At 33.6% G+C, this 21,637-nt stretch overlaps 1 protein-coding gene across 1 annotated transcript in view; it reads left to right on the plus strand.

Moving 5' to 3' along the window:
- Nucleotides 1–131, plus strand: part of LOC122632732 (myb-like protein F) — a 40,055-nt gene extending 39,924 nt beyond the window's left edge. Inside the window, exon 7 of the mRNA XM_043819906.1 lies at nt 97–131. The gene's annotated coding sequence lies outside the window, so the exon portion shown is untranslated. The remainder of the gene's footprint in view (nt 1–96) is intronic.
- Nucleotides 132–21,637: the final 21,506 nt, after the last annotated feature.

Genomic DNA, 21,637 nt, shown 5'->3' on the forward strand with positions numbered 1-21,637 from the left:
AAAAAAAACGATAGCTCACGTTTATGGTATTTATTGAGAATTACGTAAGATTACTTTGATTATACAATCGGATTAGATTCTAATCGTGGTTATTAGATACGCCTGCCAATGAAAAGACGAAGAAAAAGGGAGGAAAAGAAGGGAAAAAAAAGAAGAAGAAGAAGGAGAAAAAGAAGAAGAATACGTTGAAGTAATGGCCGACAGCGACACTATCACCACCATCACCACCATCACCACCATCACCATCATCACCACCATCACTACCACTACCACCATCATCACCACTATCATCTGCAGTAGCAGCAGCAGCAGCAGCAGCAGCAGCAACAGCAGTAGCAGCAGCCTTGGTTAACGTAAACAGCTTAACTCTGTCTCGTGATTCATCGACTTAATCCAATTACCCGACAGCCTTTGGCTTATCTCTCAAGAAGCAGCCCCGTACAAGCCGTCGTGTCTCCTGCAAATTTATCAATTTTTCTCCTTAGGGAGTCTCGCTTTTTTCTTCGTCTTCGTCTTCTTCTTTTTTTTTTTCTTTCTTTCTTTCTTTCTTTCTTTGATGCTTCGTCGAACGACACGGTGACAAACAAAAATGAAAAAGAGAAAAAGAAAGAAAGAGAAAGAGGGAGAAAAAAATAGGTCGGTGGAAAAAAAGATAGCTCGTTACGGACTGATTCGTTAGGATCGTGATAGAAAGAGGAATGGGGAAGATAGATAGACGGATAGATAAATCGATAGATAGATAGAGAAAGGGAGAGAAAGAAGGGTAGAGATCCGCCAATTAACACGCAGCAAAGGACCCATTATCCTTCGTAGGAAAGTGTGTACACAAAGAAAAGCTCTCGTTTAAATTCCCAAAAGCTATTTCGTAACTCCTAGTCTCGTTTTATCCGATCAAGTTCTTATCCGTTTCGTAGGAACATCACCACCACTACTATCACCATCAACACCATCACTATCATCATTATCTACTACCAACACTATCACTTTCACCAGGATCGTTCGCTATTGATACAAAGTTTCGTGAATGTTAAAGTAGTAGTCGTAGTGTTCGAGATAAAGTATCTCGTTTTCTTAGGATCAACATATATGTATATACGACGTATATATATATATATATATATATATATATATATATATATATATATCTTTTTATCAAAGACAATTTCGCAAAAGCTCTAAAGGTTTAAAATAGGATTTCGCGTTCATAAAAAAGAAAAAAAGATACGTACATACATGCATACAATACGTACATTGTTATCTGTAAATGTTTGATAAAAGAAATGAAAGGTTTTATCAAGGAACGTTGGCTTCAGTTTCAAATGTAATAACAGTATCGTAAAGTAGAAGCATTGAAAAGTTATCTTGTAAAAAGTGTTACGAGTTCGTACGAGCGAAGCGACGAAAAGACGAAAAAATATGGTGCGATGGATGGTGAGAGAATGGAGGGTTCATCTACGTATCGGAAAATTTTCAATCGATCGTTGCTATTTCTTTCTCTTTCTTTTCTCTTCTCTTCCTTTCTATTCTTTCTTTCTTTCTTTTTAATTTCTATTTCTTGCTCTTATGTTTTTTTTATTTTACTTTTCATTTTTTTATCAGCATTTTACGTACCCCTCCGATTGACCTCTTTGCGATTCCATCGAGCCAAACGTTTCGTGTATTCAAAGGAATATAATATGGGCAGATAATGATGAAAATTGGAAATATTTCACGTGAAATATATATATATATATATATCTAATAATATTATATCGCTCGTCTTTTTCGATATTCATTGTCAAACCAAATAGAACAAATGTTGGTCGAATAAATATCAGACTCGTTTTATTTATTCTCGACTAACGAGAAATGTCAACTTTTTTTTTATTCCTTTTTTTTCTTTTCTCCTTCTCTCTCTCTCTCTCTCTCTTTTTCTCTTTGTTTTACGATCGAACGAAACCCATGGAATTTGTAAAAGAGAGTAATTCGCCAAAAACGAATGAACATAATGCATATATGTAATAACTTCGAAGTCCGTTCATTATTCAGGCAATTTAAATCTTGTAACCAATACGAGAGCTCTCTTTCTCTCTCTCTCTCTTTCTCTTTCTATCTCTCTCGTGAATGAATTGCAAGTGCGGAAGTCAAATAAAAAGGGAACATTTTATTAACCGCATTACTTTACGCCATTTGTTTGGATCGATCTTCGTTCATTATTCCCTTCTTTTCTCTTTCTCCTTTTCTTTTTCTCTTTCACCTTCTGATTCTTCAACGAGCCCAAGCTTGATATGATGAAAAGATACGAGATCGAATGGAACGTGAACGTATTTCCGAATCTCTCTCTCTCTCTCTCTCTCTCTCTCTCTCTCTCTCTCTCTCTCTTTCTCTCTCTCACGCGTTCTCGCATAAATTATCACGTAAATGAAATTTTACTGAAGGGAAAACGGAAAGAATCTCATCGAGCCTTGCCGATCTCTTTCTCTCTCACTCTCTATCTATCTATATATATATATATATATATATATATATATGTATGTGTGTGTCTGTGTATGTCTCTTTCTCTCTTTCTCTCTTTCGCACTAGTCTCTTATGGTAAATCGAAATCACAACATGAACGATTTTCCATTAATTCCTTCTTCCTCTCGTCGAAGTTCTTTCATTTCTCTTCTTTTTTTTTTTCCTTTTCCTTTATCAATTTTCAAACTTGTATCATTATTATTCATTATTATTTATTTCTTGTTATACTTTCCTTTTCTTTTTTTTTTTTTTTTTTTTCTATATATATATATGAGGGATGAAAGAGAACTCACACACGTCGTTCGTACGTTCGAAGAAATTGAATGTAGCAAACAACGAGGAAAAATAATATTTTCTACGCGGCGACTCTGCATATTTTATTTACACGATTAAATCGCACGATATGTCCTTGCGAATAACATTGTTTTTCCTTTTTTCGTTCCTTTTTGTTCGATACGATCAAACAAAATCTAACGCGCGCGAATAATAATTATTTTCAAGGGAAATAAGAAATGAAAGAAAAAGACAAATGTAAGGATGTTTGTTTTTTTTTTTTTTTTTTCGATGGAAAAATAGGAAAATGGAAAAAAAATGGACGAAGGAGAGAAAGGCGAACGCAACAAGCAGAAAGAGAATTAGTAAATAAATACGTGCCATCGTCGCATTCGCACAATGACCGAATTCTTCTCTCTCTCTCTCTCTCTCTCTCTCTCTCTCTCTCTCTCTCTCTCTCTCTCTTTTTTTCTTTTCTTCTTTTTTCATTTTTCTTTCTTTTTTTTTTTTTTTGGTCTTCCACGTTTGGACTCTATCCAAATAACCCCGCCGCAAATAGAAAATCGATAAAACGGAAGCGCGCATTCACCGGATTCATTAATTCCGCAACGTGGCCGAGTCGTTTGATGGAATCCGACGCAGAACGACGCATACGACGTACGCGTTTTTCTGAAATTCTACCTGATTTAATAGGAACTGCGAAAACAAAGAAAACAGAAAGAAAGAAAAATAAAAAGAAAAGAATGAATGAGCAGAGAAAAAGTTCAGTAACACGTACTTATTACCTATCACTATTTCGATCTTGACGTATCTCGTCCGACTTTTCGAATTTATGAATTATATCGATATATAAAAAAGAAAAAAAAAAAAAAGCGAAGAATTCTTTATTACATTTTGAAGTTAGTTTTAACGATTCGAAGACGTCGATTCGAGACGACGAATTAATTCGATTTCAAACAAGAAATATATGTTTGAAAGAAAAAATTCATTCTTTTTTTTTTTTTAATTAAATTTTAATACATATATGCGTTATTAAATTTTAATATATATGTACATATATATGTATATATATATATATATATATATATATTAATTATAGCCGATACAGATGAAGATAAATTTTTATGTTTTAGATTTTAATTTACGTAATAGAATCTTTTATTAATTATTTGCTTTTATATATATATATAAAAAAAAAGAAGAAAAAAAGATATATATATTTATTCATTCACAAATATCTCGCTAATTTCTTTGATAGATATACATAAATATGTACATACACGTCTAAATGGAACACGGATATACGTATATGTGCGTGCGCGTGTGTTTACGAATAATACACTTACTACCTACGCGTTGAAAGAGAAAAATACTTTCGAGCTATTAAACAAATAACTCTTTACGCAATTTTCACGGACGAATTCCAGAATGGAACTTTGTATAGCATAGCATGGTATGGTATGGTATAGTATGGTATAGTATAATATGGTATAGCGTTAATGCTCTTTTAACCGAAATAAAATGTGCCGCTTTTACTTTGACCGCTACACATTCGTCGGTATGTTTGACCTCTCTATTGTTTGTCTAACGATAGTAGGAAACTTTGAAAGAATGTTCGAGAGTGCTCCTGTCGTTAGAAAAACGCATATTGAAATGAAATGTTGGAATATTTGTGGATACGAATGGTTGTGAGTGTATATACGTGTTTGTGTATATGTTTTACCATTGCGACAAAAAAACTCGACTTCTATATTTGTTTCAATGAAATAGCGTGCAAACTCTAAATGCGTTCATCTCTCTGTGAACTATATGTGAACTTCGTGAAAATGGATGCGTTAGAAAAATTGTAGAAAAAAAAAGGAAAGAAAGAAAGACAAAGAGAAAAATAATGCGATCTCCTTTTCTCCATTTATTTTCTTATTCCTTGCTTATTTATCTTTCTTTCGTCGTCGTTCTCTTTCACTCGACTTTTCCCTTTTTCTTTTTTTCTCTTCAATTTTTTTCTTTCTTCCTCTTAAAATAACCACGAAAAATATTCAATTAATACGATATTTGTAAGGTGTAACGCCTCTGTGCGAGCATTACCGACAATTCGTTGCTATACATTTAACTCCACCCGGTTATCCTTTTTTCGTTAGCACCTTTTATATCCCTTTTTATACAGTTATTACCAGGTAAAAAAATTTTCATCGTCGTTTTTTCGCTCTTTTTTTTTCTCTTTCTTGGTTTTTTTTTTTTCCTTTTTAACAGATGTTTCATCGGAGTCACTGACGTTCGCAAATTTCGAATAGTTTCATCCCCTGCCGGTCAACCTAGCTCCCCTCGTTGTTGTTTCTCTCTATGGAATAAAAAAAAAATAGAAAAAAGAGAAAGAAAAAAAGAGACAGAGAGAGAGAGAGAGAGAGAGAGAGAGAGAGAGAGAAATAGAGAAATAGAAGAGAAAAAAAAAAGACGAGGGGTAGGTACGAGGCAATCGAGTCGCCTACTCGTCGCAGTGCGCAAGCACACCAACGTTTTATCTTCGTTATTCAGTCCGGTGACCAAGATAACGCGATTTTCGATCTCTCTCTCTCTCTCTCTCTCTCTCTCTCTCTCTCTCTAGTTCTCGTACACTCGCTCTTTTTTTTTTATCCCTCTCCTACCCTCGTCTCTTGCCACCACAATATCGCAGTGTGCGATTTTACAGCCCACGATGCGTCGCGATAACGACGGCGTTACGATTTTTGTGACAATGTGCCGGCTAGAACGTTCTTCACACAGCAAAAGCACGAACGAAACGATTTTTGTCGGAAGCGTGTGGATATCATCCGATTGATCACAGGATCAAACTTTTTAATGCTTTCGGCACGTCTGCCTTTTTCAGGGCGATTCTCCCTTCCCGATCGTTACGAACATTCCGATAACGATCATCCATCCGTACCGTATAGATATACAATTTTTATTTTGTATTTTGTTTCTTTTTCCTCGTTTTGTTCGTTCTTGTTTTCGTTTTTCTTTTTTTTTCCGTTCGGTCTATTTTGTCGATCTTTATTAATTGCAAAATAGTTTCGGATTTTTTTTTTTTTTTTTGAAGTAATAAAAAAAAGGGATGTTAATAATAATTGTAATAATAATGATTATATTGATAATAATGGTAATTAGTTTCGTCACTCGTTGTATTTATATTTATATATAATAATATATAGTATGTATCTATCGGTATTTTATTTTATCGATAGAAAATCATTCATTCCCATCGAATTCGAGATATTTAATATATTTCATCTTTTCTTTCTTTACAAGCATAAATTATACTTACAATAAATACCGATCATACTGGTTAACAAAAAATTATAAATTTTATTCCTCGCGAAAGTCCAAATTTGTATGCAACTTAGATTTCACTCAGATTTAATAGATTTTTATTGAACTTAATAGAAACAAATGGAATAGAGGTCCGTAAACAAAATTTATTAACGACTGGTTAATGACGATAGTAAAACGAAAAAAAATTTTTTGGCGCCGTCGGCCATCAAAACGTAATGGTGGTGTGTTGGAACGGCGAGAAGGGAAGTAAGGGAGGGAAGGGAGGGTTTAGTAGGATTTTTTATTTTCGTTATATACGCAACATCGACAGGATGAAATAATATCGATACTCGATGACACCGGCCACCGTCCGCAACGCAGAGATCGTTGCATTTTGCAAACCGCACAATTTAAATATCTATTATATCGGACCGGTGGTGGTTGGTCTCTCTGAACCAACCTCCCATTCGCACCACCTCCTCGCCATCCCTTCCTTGACTCCGTCCAACCCCTCGATTCCAACCCCTCGCGATTCACCCCTTTACTCTCGCCGCACGAATAGCCATTTCCGCCGAGAGATCGCGTTTGTCCGCGGAAATTATATCTTTTTCCTTTTTTTTTTTTCTTTTTCTTTCCGTTTTGTTTCGTTTCTCTCTTTTTACTTTTCTTTTCTTTTTTATTGTTTATTTTTTTTTTTTTTTTGCCACCGTCCTCCACCATCGTAAGGTAGTACGAAAATTTCTTTCGATTTTTTATTTATTTTTTTTTTCACCAAACCCATCGTCCTTTCTATTCTCCATTATGATATTTGATATCTCAAAAATTTCAACGATTAACTTTTGCAAAAAGGAAACAAGAAAAACAAGAAACAGAAATAGGATCGAAAGAAATTTGTTTGAGTATTGCTACGCATAATGTCTGTTTTCTTTTTATTTTTTATTCTTTTATATAACAACAACTAACAAACAAAGCGAATGAAGTAAAATCTTGGAATGGCGGTCGTTGCGTGTCGAGTACGCGGAAACGAATACGTATTTTCCCCTAACGTGTGAATTTCGTTTGTTGCAGGTTGTTTCAACAATGTCGGGGTGCATCCATGGCGCGACTATCTCGATTCAATTTTCTTTGGGGGCGGGACATCGCAATGCGGTCTCTCAGAAACGAGACGATGCACTCACGTATACAATACATGTAGAGACATAGACACATGGACGCATAAGTGCAGATATACACTTACATATATACACACACGCACACGTGTGTGTATGTGTGTATGTGTATATATGTATGTATGTAGACACAGATACATACACGTATAACAGATAAATTCACATACGGAAATACACGTACATATGTACGTAGACATGAGAGAGAGAGAGAGAGAGAGAGAGAGAGTGTGTGTGAGAGAGAAAGAGAAAGAGAGAAAGGCAACAGCGAGCTTACGTGCCAGTATCACGATCATCGTTCGATTCGATTGGGATCAAGGATCAAGACGGGTGTCGCCTGCCAGGATTGAATCGTCCTGCGGAAAAAGGAGATCGAACGGAAATGTGCACGTGGATGGTCTCTTCTCGGCCGGATAAAAGAGACATTTTCTTCTACGGGCATCCCGAGACCACCGAGACTATGAAGGATAAAGTGAGATGGACGGTAGCATAGTGGAATAGAGAGAGAGAGAGAGGAGGTGGGGGAGGATAGAAATAAAAAATGAAAAAGAAATCACGAAAAAATAAAAATGAAAACACGAAAAACTCGGCGTATTAAAGATTTACGCGTTATCAAAAAAAAAAAAGAAAAGAAGTAAAAAAAAATAACAATTATATATATAGAGAGGGAGAGAGAAAGAGAGAGAGAGAGAGAGAAAGAGAGAGAGAGAGAGAGAGAGAGAGAGAGAGAATATATCTTCTCTCTCTTTCTCCTCTCGTTCTTATTATTCGTTAATTTCCTCGAACTCTCTCATCTCTCCTTTTCGGAGTGAACCAAAAGATTAATCAGACGTTTTTCAAAAGAAAAGAAGAAAATGAACAAAAAAAAAAAAAAAAAGAAATGAAAGAAAGAAAAGAAACTTTGTCGAATTTAATTCCGAAGCCGTCGAAGGTGAATGACAAATTTTTAACAAGCGAGTATCATAATAATCGTATTTATGTCATTCATAGATACCTTCTCGTTATTACGACTGTATGTTAAATAAAATTCAAAGAAAAAAAAGAGATAGAGATAGTTACAGAGAGAAAGAGAAGGAAATAAAGTAAGAAAGAAAACAAGTGTTTGTAAGATAGAAAGAGAAAATGAAAAAGATTAATCAATCTCGATCGGTTATATATGAAATAAGAAAGAGAGAAAAATTACAGTGGAGTTTCGTAGAAACATTTTTATTATGTTACGATGACGTTAAATAAAATCAATGAAGAAACAGAGAAAGAGAGAGAGAGAGAGAGAGAGAGAAGTAGAAAAGATATCAAGATGAAGCAAGGATAATAATGTGATAGAAGAAAAAAGATTCAGACGCAACCCAATTCGAATGTACCAGAAATAGATTTAACCTTTCTTCCTGGTTTCCGTTGCATTTTTATTCCTTGTCAAGGATCGGAAAATCAGTTATTCAAACCGTACCACAACCATCAAATATATCCGAGATACATATTGAAAAATGGCATCCCTCACAAACCATGTTCTACTTGAATATTCCGATGAACTCTATTATTATTATTATTATTATTATTATTATTATCATCACTATTACTATAGTTATATACTAGTATAGTGTATTACTATAGTATCAGCTGCAACTCCCTATCGAATCGAAACTCTTACGATTTTCTACGTCGTTGAATTTTCTATACTATTATATTTCTATCTCTCTATCTCTTTATCTCTCTCTCTCTCTCTCTCTCTCTCTCTCTATATATATATATGTATATGTATATCTATCTATCTATCTATCTATCTATCTATCTATCTCTTTTTTCAATGAAAATCTTTACTGTATTTTCTTCTTTTCTTCTTTCTCTTTTTTCTTTTTTTCTCGTTTGCCGTAAATCGAATATCTATCTTTTCGTATAATATCGAATAACGGACAAGCAACCAAGCAAGCAAGCAAGAAAGTAAGCATGCAAGAAGAAGAAAAAGAAGAAGAGGAAGAAAATGGGAGAAAAAGAAAAGACGAAATAAAAGAAAATAAAAATAAATAGGACGAGGAAGAAGAGTAAGAAGGAAAAGAAGAAGAAAAGTAGTGGAGGATAATGAAGTGAACATGTGATGTGAGAAAACGTATCGAGAATCGTCGAGGACGTTATGCGTGTTAAGAGAAAAACAAAAAAAGAAAAAAGACAAAAAAATAAAAAGAGAAAAAAAAAAAACAGAAATGTTTTATCCGTATAAATAATGATACATATACTTACACATTATATAAGTCAAATAAATTGGAGATTGCACAGGCGTAAGTACTTGCACGTACAGATTGACGAACGAACAAACCGACAGAACGAACAAACAAAGAATGAAAAGAAAAAAAAAGGAAAAAGAAAAAAGGAAAAAAGAAAGGAAACAAACAGACAAAAATAACACTCCTACGACACACGATATCGATCGCGATAAAATGTTATATATTTTTATATGTACATATGGCGTTCCTCGTTATCCTATTAAAAATATTAATATAATAATAATAAGATATACACATATTATATATATATATACATATATATATATATATATATATATATATATATATATTTAAGTGAACTCGACGAAAGGCGGTAGATAGATACATATAGATATATGTAGTAATCGATCGATCGCGAAAGCCGAGAACGAATAATTCCATTTTTGATTATATTTCCCAAAGGATATTTCCTGTGTAAAAAGATATGTACGAAAAAGATATATATATATATATATATATATATATATATATATATATATATATATATGTAGCAAGTACGATTGATCCAGGTACGAGGAAAATGAAAGGAAACGAAACGAAACGAGCGAAAATCGATAAAACACCAATAATAGGATCCAATGTTTCGTCCGTACTACTTACTTACTTACTTACTTACTTACTTACTTATTAACTCACTACTTACGAAAGAAATTCCTCGTCAAAACATTTCTAGATCCTTCTAGATTCAATACGATCGAATTTTGTATCCCCATTCTCACTCTCTATCTACCTATCTATATAACTCCCAACTCACCTCACTTCAATTTCATATCTCTTTTCGCGGTTTCACATAGAGCTTGATAATTAATTTAACGCGAACGTGTTCCACGAACTAGTCGATTGACGTATGTACATATGTATTATCAAGAAAAAAGGTATTTTAATCGTTCCTGTCATATTCGACGTTTACTATCAAAATTCATATGCAATACACACATCATGTATATACGTATATACGTACGTACGTACGTACATGTATTATATATTTTCGATAGATCGCTTTTGCGATTTTTTTTTCTCTTTTTGGGAGAGAAGGAATTTCTTTTTTTTTTTTTTCTTCTTTTTCATTTCCAGCATTTTTGTTGATCGATTTTTTGTTCTCCTTTCCTTTCTCTCTTTTATTCGCAAATTAAACTTTCAATCGCGATCGATCGATCATACGTTTGAAATAATTTGACAATGATCGATCGTTATTAATTGTCGTTACTTGGAGATATCGTTATCTTATCTCATTCGATCTCTCATCCTATGCGTTAAACTATTCAATTCGAATTATATTCGAGAACATCGATTGGTCAAGGGTCATCGATCGTGTGTTCCCTTTACGACCGAGAGAATCCTATTCGGAAACGCTTGATCCTCCTTATCGGCATTGTCTCTTAACTCCCACCCTCCTTACGTCATCCTTATCAACTATCCCTACTAACTACCATATATTATCTGTAGAACCTAGCAATCGTACTTAATTGTTCCTTATCTTGCATCCCTTGTGTCGATCTCGTTTTCTTCTTTTTTAATATATATATATATATATATATATATATATTCTTCTTTTTTAATAATTCTAATATTATCGAGAACAAAATCTAATTTAAGCTTATCGTTTCTTTTGAAGATCGTTTTATACGCAACGACGCGTTAATAATTATTAACGATAGAAATAATTCTTACGAATAAAACAACAAAGAGAAATATCTAAAAGCAATCGATCTATCAGAAATAATTTTTCGATTACTTCGTCGATGATCGTAGATCATTCTCCGATGATTTTCAAACTCGTTTCTAATATCGTTTCTATCGTGATATCGTTCAAAAACCAGAAATCTCGTGGGTATCGATTTTTTTTTTCTTTTCTCTTTGACAAATTATTTCAAAACGTAATAATATATCGACAATTATTTAACGATGGAAATATTTCCACTGAACAAAAAAGAAAAAAGAAATATATCTGAAAGCAATCTATTGAAAATTAATCGATTTCTAATGTCGGACACGATCTTAAAGATTCTTCTTCGAGGTTTCACGGAAGATTCTATCGAATTTCTCTCTTTTTCTTTCTTTCTCTTTCTCTTTCTCTCTTTCTTTCTCAAGGATAGCAGTCACATTCCTTTTTACTTGAGAGTAAAGAAGAGAAGAGAAAAAAGAGAAAGTAAAGAAAAGCAAGAGAGCTTTTTTCCCTTCTCGAACGTCGATAATTTAACGTAGAAACAAGCTCCTGCGATTCCCCCTTGCTAGTAATTGGAAAAATTTTTCATTTATAGAACTGACTACTCCCTATCTCTCTCTCTCTCTCTCTCTCTCTCTCTCTCTCTCTCTCTCTCTCTCTCTCTGTGTGTTTCTCTCTCCATCTCTTTCTATCTCCCTCTTTCTCTTTTTTCTTTCTCTTTCTCTCTTTCTTCCTCTTCGTGATTCTTTCCTTTTCCGTTTGGCGATAGAAAAGCGAAAGAATGCAGGTAATTATCGTTGCTCTTCGTGTCTTCGTAAAAAAAGAAAGAAAGAAGGAAAGAAAAAGAAAAAGAGAGGGAGAGAGAGAAAGAAAAAAGAAAGAAAGAAAGAAAGAAAGAAAGAAAGAAAGAAAGAAAGAAAGAAAGAAAATTAAGAACAAGTACTACGAAATAATGGAACAAGTGTCTAGGCAAAGAAGAAGGTAAAAAAAAAAAGGATAGAAAAAAGAAAGGAAAAGAAAATAGGGGAGAAAAAAGAAAAAAGCAGAAGATGGGAGAAAAAAATGACTTTAAAAAAAAATGGAAAGAGAAAGAGAGAGAGAGAGAGAGAGGAAAAAAGAAAATAATATTCACTCCGACAACGAGTATATCAACATAGTCTTCGTATTATCTTTGTAATAAATATTAACGTGTATAAACTACGTATATTCTTTCTCTTTTTCTCTTTCTCTCTCTCTCTCTCTCTCTCTCTCTCTCTCTCTCTCTCTCTCTCTCTCTTTCTCTATTTTACGCGCTCGCGAGACAAATTATATAATTCTCGAACGAGTAAAAGAAAGAAAGAAAGAATAAAATAAAGTAAAAAGGGACGATATATGTAACTTAATTCAAAGGATAACTATTGTATATAAAATGTATGAATTTACAAGAACGTTTCGTGTGAGATATATATATATATATATGTATATGTATATATTGAATTTTCAAATCGTGATTCGATGTGTTTGACAATTCCTTTAGGGCAGAAAATAATTCCCTTTCTGCGGTTACAACCAGTCAATACGAACGTATGTGTGTGTTAATCATCTAGCGAAAAATCAATTTCCTACAACTCGAAAATATTTTTCAGATATAAATGTTCATTCGTATTACTTACTCTTTTGTTTGTTCGTTTCTTTCTTTCTTTCCTCCTTTTAGTCGTAATAATCTCGTATAAACGAACGTGCTATGTGTGTATATGTATGTGCGTGTGCGTGCATGTGTGTGTGTGTGCGTGTGTGTTTATGTCGATTCATCATTGAAAAAAAAATTTTAAAAAAAGGGAAAGAAAAGAGACAAAAATCGACTTTTTTTTTTTTTTTTTTAATTTGTCCTGGAATATCGTAGACACCGCGTATCGTTCCTCCTCGTACCTGGCCTATGTAAATGAAAGAACGTTTATGTGAGTTATTTATTCATAAATTGTATAGTTGTGTTTGTATTTATCAAATGAAGAAACACATATACAGACACGCACACTCATGCGTACACGCACATTAACAACATTCAAAGAAAAACTACACTGCAAGCGAAACCAAAGAAATCGTATTCCGAGATAAGTACATAATTTTTAGGATAAAGACTTTCTCTGCGTTTAAACGATAAGGAAAAAGGAAGGGAGGAAAAAGGAAAAACGAAAAAAAGAAAAAAGAAAAAAAAACGTAAAAAAAAAAAAAGAAAATACCAAGAATGAAAGAAAATTAATAATAATAATTATTATTATTACAATAATTATAATGATAATGATAATGATAATAATAATAATAATAATAATAATAATAATAATAATAATAATAACAGTAATAATAATTATAATTATAATTGTAACGATAATGATAATGATAATGATAATGATAATGATAATGATAATGATAATGATAAATGAAAGATGGTCTCTCACGCATTTACAGGCGTCACCCAACGCTCTATAAATAAGAAAAAACCAAGAGGGGAAGAAAAATGAAAAAAATTGATAAAAAATTGGGTGAACGGGAGAGTGTAATGATTGTAAAACAATGAAATACGAAAATGACGAAGGTTATGTCTAAATACAAAGTTTGAGAATACGTGTTATTAAACAAACAATTTCAAGGAAATGATAAAACTCACGTTCCATTCATGAATTATTTCTTTCTTCGTAAAAACTCGCAAAAGAAAGAGAGAGAGAGAGAGAGAGAGAGAGAGAGAGAGAGAGAGAGAATGAAATAATGTATTATAAATACACATACTCGCAAAGAATTCGTATCTCTTGTCCGATTAATGAACACTTGCATATAACCAAGGATAAACAGATTCGAGTGATAAAGTGATGTGCGATAAAGTGTGAAGTAGAAGAAGTAGAAAAAGAGGAAGAAGAGGAAGAAGAAGATGAAGAAGAAGGAGAAGAGGAAGAAGAAATACCAACATCGAACGTTTGACGTATCGCGTTTATACTACCTTCTTTAGTAATGTCGAACGATAAGAAATTTAATTGTATATTTATCGTTGACTTTTGCAAATCTTATTCTCTTCCATCCTATATATTCCCTCATTCTATCAATTTTTTTTTCTTTTTTTTATTTTCTTCTTTTATTATTTCTTTTTTTTTCCCGTAATTTATTTCTATATATATATATATATATATGCGTGATTACTTAGCGATTTAAATATCTCATTATGCCTATAATTAATCATAAGCATAAATTTTCTTTTTTTTTGTTTCTTACTTGTTCTTTCTTCTTTGTCAATATATTTCTAAATTATTTTATCATTTTAAATAGAACATCTGCGTGATCATAGCGATTTGTTTTCTATTTTGAATTTTGAATTTCGACGTATGATGATACTCGAAGAAAAAAGATATTAATTATCTCGTTGATCGCTTAAAGCTATCACTTTCATCTTGTCAAGCGTATATAAATTGCATTTTAAAAATTATCTTTCGATCGATTGACGAGGGACGAATAGGATCGACCTCTATTTTTTTCTTTTTCTTTTTTCGTTTGAAAAAATATTCATTTATGAGAATTCATTAGAGAAAAGATCACTTAGAAAATGCATATATTTACATCTAAATATCTACATACTTCCTACTGCATTCTCCATGCTTTTATATTAATTATTTACGTTTTGTTTGATTTAGTTGCAGAGAGAATGTCAGTGCATGAAAATCGAAAGAGTGTTATTTGTTCCCTTTGAAATTATTTCGATATCGACCCGATCAAAAGGAGACACGAGTATCATCGAGACTCGATTTTGCAGGTAAAAATATATACGTGTCGATTGACATGAAATGAAAAAAAGAACGGAAACAGGAAAACGGAAAAAAAAAGGGAAAAAAATATTAGGAATAAATAAAAGCGAAGGTAAGTGAGAACACTTTTCTAAAACGACAAGCCTACGTTCGAAAAGCTTCGTTCGAATGGAAATCGTTCGTTGAAAGGAAAAAAAAAAAAAAAAGAAAAGATGGGAAGGAAAAAAAAGGAGACATTCGTATTTTCATTAATTTCATTTTGACCATGCGGAGATAACACCGTGTGCTTCGGAAATAAAATTTATGGTAGAATAATTTTCGACGAAGGTCTTTATCCAACAGAAAAAGAGAAAGAGAGAGAGAGAGAGAAAGAGAAAAGCTTCCAGAGAGAACTAGAAAAGCAAAGTTGGTTTAACGTAAAATACGAACATTTGAAATTTTGGCTAGGCTTGATAAAGTTTATTATTTTGCATATTTCAAATGTACTCGGTTTAGTTTTGTTAGTAACATGAATTCAAAACTTTTCCCTTATATATATATATATATATATAAATATTTGTGTATCTATCTATCTATCTATCTATCTATCTATCTATCTATCTATCTATCTATCTAACTAACTATCTAACTATCTCTATCTGTTTTTCTCAAGCAAGATAGTTCTATCACAAAATCTAAGCGCAAAATACCACGGATATATTAAGTCGACCAGATTGGTACGCTCGACCTGGATCTAAATACATTCCGCAGACGTTCCTATTGTGAGGATATCAGACTTGTGGAACGCCACAGATTACTGCTCGTCGAGAGTCGATTATTCGATCTTGAATAGAGCGTTCGTCTTCTCTCTCTCTCTCTCTCTCGAATAGTAAGATCAGTCTATTTGATGATAAAACATATTTTTATAATTCTCTGATGAAACGGGCAAAATATATATAATATTAGACAGATTTATTAAAATTTTGTAGAAATAAAAGAAAAAATTTATAATATTAAATATTTAAATTGCAATATCCATGTTAGATCAAGCGTTAAAAAATTTGACTAATACATACACGCACATACATATCTATATATATCTCTGAATTAATCGAAAATTTGATGAAAACTTTTTACACAGATTTGTACAGGTTTTGCTCGCCCATCGGAGAATTAGTCAAAGAGATTATCGAGGAATAATAGAAAGAAAGAAAAAAAAAGGAAAAGAAATGAAATAAAAAAAAAAAAGGAGATAAAGTAACAAAAAAAAAAAAAGAATAATTGATTTCGTAGAATTAACAGACGAATTAAAGCGTTACGATTTTCCGATTAATGTCGATGATTGAATACGTCCCTTTGAATTGTTTTTCTTTTTTTCTTTTTTTTTTTTTTAATTCTTTTTCTTTCTACTTCTATCTTTCGTTTACTCCACCGTCCTACTTTAATAAAGCCCGCATTTTCCGAATGGCGTGATTACCCCGATAAAATGGTACTCGAAAATTATCGCGAACCAGCAGATGCACACACTCCGATATCATTAAGGTCCGATTGAAAATAACGTTTTAATTGTTCGACCGGTATTAAACGGGATTTTATTATATTTCTTTTTCTCTTCTCTCTCTCTCTCTTTGTCCTTCTCTGTCATTGTTACGGTCGCGGTTGAATACTTGATTTTATACGTACGATTAAATCGGTATTACTACTACGTTCGACATTAACGCTGGTTCTGTCGTTGGGTAAAAAAAAAAAAGAAAAAGAAGAGAGAAAGAAAAAAAAATTGCATTAAATTATTCGTTCGGATATTAATTCGTGTATTATTTCTATCGATCGAATAAACATGAAATCGCAGTGACGATGCTTTTCTTTTTATTTCTCCGTTGTTTTCTTTTTATTACTTTGTGTATTTATTTTGTTTTCGATTCATCGTAAATTCTAGGTTTAATAAATATCAATTTGTGGTTCATTCCTTTATTTGATTTCGATAGAATCGTAATAGACGATTATAATGTACATGATTATCGACAAATGATTTAGGTTCTCTCACTCACTCACTCACTCTCTCTTTCTCTAACTCTCTATCTATTTATCTCTCTCTCTCTCTCTCTCTCTCTCTCTCTCTCTCGCTTGTTTAATTCGAAAGCGCCTATCTATCTATCTATCTATCTATCTTTCTCTCTCTCTCTCTCTCTCTCTCTCTCTCTCTCTCTCTCTCTCTCTCTCTCTCTCTCTCTCTCTCTCTCTCTCTCTCTCTCTCTCTCTCTCTTTCGTTCAATTCGAAAACGCAATGTCATTAATCGCCGATACCTACGTATTCTCGCTCCCATGAACAAAGAGAGAATCAAATGAACAGGGGGAATTCATAAGTGGCGTTCTAACCACACGATTCTATCGTTTATGAGGAGTTACCTAGTTATTACCTAGTTGATGGAATTTCAAGCGTGAAACGTTAGAAAAATTGATATCTCGTTTCACCTAATCTAATCGTAAATATTTGACTGAACGATTTAATAAAATATTCTGTCTATCAGAATCGATGCGGTTTCGTATTCGATAAAAATTTTCTCTATTTTTCACGCGCGATATGGAAAGGAAAAAGTAAAATTCTTTGTCTTTTTTTTCTTTTTTTTTTTTTTTTCTTCAAAGAAGAAAAGAGGGAGAGGGAGAAGGGTTATAATTTTTTCATGGACTTTCGTTCTCGTCGAAATTGAAAAATAATCTTAGATTCGAATAAAAATTGATCGATCGAAAATTGAGAAAGTTTGTAAGTTTTATCGAAATGTTCTGTTTCTCCCTCTTTCTTTCTCTCTCTATCTCTGTCTCTCTCTCTCTCTCTCTCTCTCTCTCTCTCTCTCTCTCTGTCTTTCTCTTACTAAAGGAAAGAGTATCTTTGATCTAGGCACATAAAATATATGGGGCGTAAAATAGTTGTAGCGTATGCCATTGATCAAATCCAAGCGATCGAGGCCGATATCGAGCCGATCTATGAAATTCAATGAGACCGTATGAGAAAAAGAGAGAGAGAGAGAGAGAGAGAGAGAGAGAGAAAGAGAGAAAGAGAGAAAGAGAGAGAAGAAAGTCAAGGACGAAATTTATTCGTTTCTATCGCGAAAAAGATGCAGGGAGGACATAAAATGTGTATCTTCTATATTATTCTAGGGATTTTTCTATATGGGAATTTTAGCTAGCCAACTATATACACACACACACACACAGACGTAATATTTTTCTCATAGAAAATACAGAAGAGAAAAAGATTTATTTTTCTCTAACATAAATTTAAAAAATGTTGTGAAAATTACGCCCTCAGTATTTTCTTCCTTTTCTTTCTCTTTTTTTTTTTGCGTTCTCTTAATTGCGAAAAAATCTAGGAAATTTATCGAACCTATCCTTTTCTTTTCCCGTTCATTTTCTTTTTTTTCGTCTTCTTCTTTTTCTTTGCTACTTTGTCTCTTTACTTCAAACAAAACTAATTCGACGATCTCACGCCTAGACGGCGACGAAACAAAAGGTTTCCTTTGCGTTCTTTAGAACTATTAAAGTTCGTTAACGAGTGTGTAGTAATCATCGACCCTTTGAAAAAGAAAAAAAAAAAAAAAAGGAAAAAAAGAAAAAAAAATATTTTCGAGCATACAGTCGCGAGAAAAAAAATAAATTTAAATCATCGTACTAACACGTTTGGAACAAAAGAGAACGTTTCACGCTTTTTCGCTTCTATGCAGAGAAAATACGTATATGTACTTACACACACACACACACACACACACACACATTACATATATATATAAACACGTTACAAACGCGAAGACACGTGTAAGCAGGGTTATATATTTCCTTTTATACCAGCTACATCTTTCTACGTGAGCGAACATCGGACCTGTAAAGATATACTAGGTTATATCGTGGAAAGTGTGTGACCAACCCAAAGATCCGTTTCCTCTCAATCAGCCACTTTGTGATCACCACCGACTGTCAGCTTTTCTACGTCTATTTCTTTTCCTGAGATTTTCCACTTCGAGTCCGGTCACCATCCTTTTACCACAGTAATATCTTCTCCTTCCTCCTTTCGCTTGTACCATCCATATTTCCTTTCGTTTCGATGCTGCATCTTACATCTCTCTCTTTCTCTCTCTCTCTCTTTCTCTCTCTCTCTCTCTCTCTCTCTCTCTCTTTTTGTCACGAAGACTGTACCCTCTATAACTCCCTCTTCTCTTTCGAAGGACTCTCTCCGTTCCGATTCTCTACCATTCATTTTTCTTCTCTCTTCTTTCTTTTCATCTTCACAGGCCCGACTCGACTCGACCCGACCCGATCCAATCCGATCCGTTGCTACTGCTATTTCTGCTACTGCTTCTGCTTCTACTTCTGCTACTCCCACCACCCTCCTCTCTCCTCTCTTCCCTCATTCTTACCGCACATTCGTCTCGTCCTACCCTAAATCCTCGTACCACTTTTAACTCTTACCATCAGCATCGCCACCACCATCGCCATCAACACTACTACTACCACCACAACCATCGCCATTGCCATCAACACTACTACTACCACCACAACCATCGCCATCGCCATCAACTAACATCACCACCCCTCTCATACTCGTACACTTTGTTCGTCTCCCTAGAAATTCTCTTCTCTTGTCCCTCTCTACTCGGCCATCTAAGTTAGGTATTCCGATCACATCCCAAAGTCGCCATTTTGAATCCTACAAGACAAGCAAGTAAAACTACGATCTCGTTTTTCGACGTAAATTTTTTTCTTTTCTTTATATATATGTATATAACGTTCATCAATGAAATAAATATAATACGTGTGTTTATAATAATTTTAAATATTTTCTAAGATGGTCGATTGAAAACAAATATAACGTAATATACTATTTTATCTCGTACTATCTCCTATTGTAAATTCGTACGAAACTTAAGTTAAAGTTTCGATTATGAGTAGTAGTAATAGTAGTAGTAGTAGTAGTAGTAATAGTGGTAGTAACGTGATTTCGTGATATAATTATTTCGATATACCGAAGAAACTGAGAAAGAGAATTCCTGATTTCACATCGATATAACGTGAAACGTTCTCGTCGTCGTCGTCGTCGTCGTCGTCGTCGTCGTCGTTGTAGTCGTCCTCTATTGTAGGTTGAGAAGCTTCTAACTGACGCTAATTAATATCACGATGTCATAGAACGCATTATGCCTTTACTCCTCGTGCTTTAATTAACGGTTTGTCGTTAAACGAAAACTTTCTTTCTTCAATATTTTCCAATTAATAATATCGAATTCAATTTATTACGTTGCACGTAATGTATACGTACCATCATCGTTCATAATGTTATTTTGAATTTTTATTTTAATTCTCTGGGTCTGACAAAAATTCGAATAAAACTCGTTTCTTTCTCTTTCGATTATTAAGTACCGTGTGAGAGAGGGGGGGGGTGGTAAGGAAGAAAAACGAATATTTGGAATGACCAATGGGCCAAAAAATGGGAATAGAAAATAATGCCTTTTAACATCCCCTACGTGAACTGTGAACGAAGCCGCAATGGAACGCGAATTAGTTTTGACGAGCACGTTCAAATGATCCAGCAGACCACCAAGATGGCGAGTACACGAGCGATGGTGGTGGTAGCGGTGGTGGTGTGGTGATAGTGGTGATGGTAGTAGTGATAGTAGTGGTGGTTGCCTGCCTATCTACCTATCTACCTACCTACCTACCTACCTACCTACCTACTCGCTCGAATTTCCCAGCGTTATTCCCCGGAGATACGTCACCCCTAGATGACTGATTCAATTTTTCTCCGTGATACGTGCGTGGTACGACGATGTTAGGTAAATCAATTTTCGAGAGAGAGAGAGAGAGTCCTTCTCGTACTTGCACTATTCGTCATGTCGCCAAAAATACTGGAACATTTTTTTTCCATTGATTTTTGTCGATTATTTCTCTCTCTCTCTCTCTCTCTCTCTTTTTCTTTTTCTCTCTCTTTCTCTGTCTTTGTCTCTGTCTGTCTATCTTGGTCTCAATCATCGATCAAATCCATTATCTCGATTATTTTATTTCGTACAAAAAAAATGTTTATATATTTTTAAGAATTTTTACTTTTTTTTTTTTAACTCAACAATTTTCTCTTTCGCCGGTTTATACGAATCGTTCGTTCACGTCTAATCCTTTATCACTCGTGCTTTTTCTTTCTTTCTTTCTTTCTTTCTTTCTTTTTTTTTTCTTTTTCTTTCTTGTTTGTTTTATTTTCGAGGGAAAAGATTCTCCCCGCGTATATTTGTCCGCGTATTAACATTAATAAAAAGTTTTTGCTCGATTAAAAGGGATAGATATGAATATCTGAGTGTAATCATTCGAGGAAAAATAATAGTCGTGCAATTTGCTCACCGCTATATCAATATTGTCTTATTATCAATAGGATTGATGAAATTGTTTTCGATAATCTTACGACGATCGTAAAGGTAGTAATTAGCAAAAAGAGAAAAAAAATCTGAAATTTTAATTGTGAAATTCTCGGAACCACTTTTCTCTGTTCTCTTCAAAAGCATCATTAAATGTAACCGAATTACATTCCGAAAGAAGAAATTACGATTCGAATCGATAATCATAAAAATTAATCGGAACAAATTTAACTCTGACCCCTTGGTAGATACACAATTATCCGTTATTCCTTATCTCGAATCTTCATTAAACTTATCGGATACGTTCGAAATAAGTATTCCTGAATTCTTCTGTTAT

This window comes from Vespula pensylvanica, chromosome 10 (assembly GCF_014466175.1).
Source record: "Vespula pensylvanica isolate Volc-1 chromosome 10, ASM1446617v1, whole genome shotgun sequence".
Taxonomy (NCBI): Eukaryota; Metazoa; Arthropoda; class Insecta; order Hymenoptera; family Vespidae; genus Vespula; species Vespula pensylvanica.